The sequence below is a fragment of the Bison bison genome, unplaced genomic scaffold, assembly GCF_000754665.1.
Source record: "Bison bison bison isolate TAMUID 2011002044 unplaced genomic scaffold, Bison_UMD1.0 scf7180017863706, whole genome shotgun sequence".
NCBI lineage: Eukaryota > Metazoa > Chordata > Mammalia > Artiodactyla > Bovidae > Bison > Bison bison.
The window spans coordinates 89,177-90,051 of NW_011494278.1; the positions used below are offsets into that span (position 1 = coordinate 89,177).

At 62.9% G+C, this 875-nt stretch overlaps 1 long non-coding RNA gene across 1 annotated transcript in view; it reads left to right on the top strand.

Moving 5' to 3' along the window:
* The first annotated feature begins 6 nt into the window (after positions 1 to 6).
* LOC104983971 overlaps positions 7 to 875 on the top strand; it is a 1,916-nt gene continuing 1,047 nt past the window's right edge. Inside the window, exon 1 of the long non-coding RNA XR_824702.1 lies at positions 7 to 447. This is a non-coding gene — a long non-coding RNA (uncharacterized LOC104983971). The remainder of the gene's footprint in view (positions 448 to 875) is intronic.

Genomic DNA, 875 nt, shown 5'->3' on the forward strand with positions numbered 1-875 from the left:
GGGCCCCGCCGCTCCGGGAGCCCCAGCATGCTTCCGCCTGAGAAGGGGACGATGAGGACCTATGAGAGAGATGACAACACCCTCCCTTCGGAACAGACGCCGGCAATCAAGCCTCCCCGACCCGTTCCCACACCAGGTCCTTGTCATAAAACATCCTACTTTTTACTCCAGTCCTCTCCACAAACACACACCCCCACCACGCTGCAGACGCACTGACGCGCAACCAAGCCCCGCCCCCAACGCAACGGGGACTCGGTCCCGAGGCCAGGAGCTTCCTAATGGATCATCCCAGTCATGCAAGACTGAAAATTTGCAAGAAGGACCTCAGAGCAGCAGCGTAGGACCCTGGGGGAGTGCAAACTCCCACCTGGCCTGGATACGCGAGCCCCGCTCCGCCTGCTGTTTACTTCTCCCCAGCTTGGAACCCACGTGGGGGAGGGCAAGGGTGTAAGGAGACCGCGCGCAGGGGAATGACGGACGGGAGAGGGGAGGCTGCTCAGGGTCGCATTTAGCCGTCACGTCCGGGGCTTTCCCTAGCAACCGTGCCAGCGTCCCCCGCAACGCCGGCCGGAGACTGGAGGGGCAATGGAACAATCCATTGCGCCCTAAGAGCGGGGGGGGGGGGGGCGGGGGGCGAGGGGCGGGGGAGAGGGAATAGGCGGAGTGATCCATTTAGATCGGCGGGGAGAGGGAGAAGCCGCAAATATGTCCTGGGAATTGAGAGAAGGCCTCTTCAGGCCCTGCGGCAGCCGCGACCTAAGAGTCCCATTTCCCTGCCTTGATTTGCCCTACTTCCCAATGCAGGCGTCAGGCTCCGCAAGGGAACACGGAGTTCTCTTTCCCCAGGGAGGCGCGCTGGAGGAACAGACCCGGGA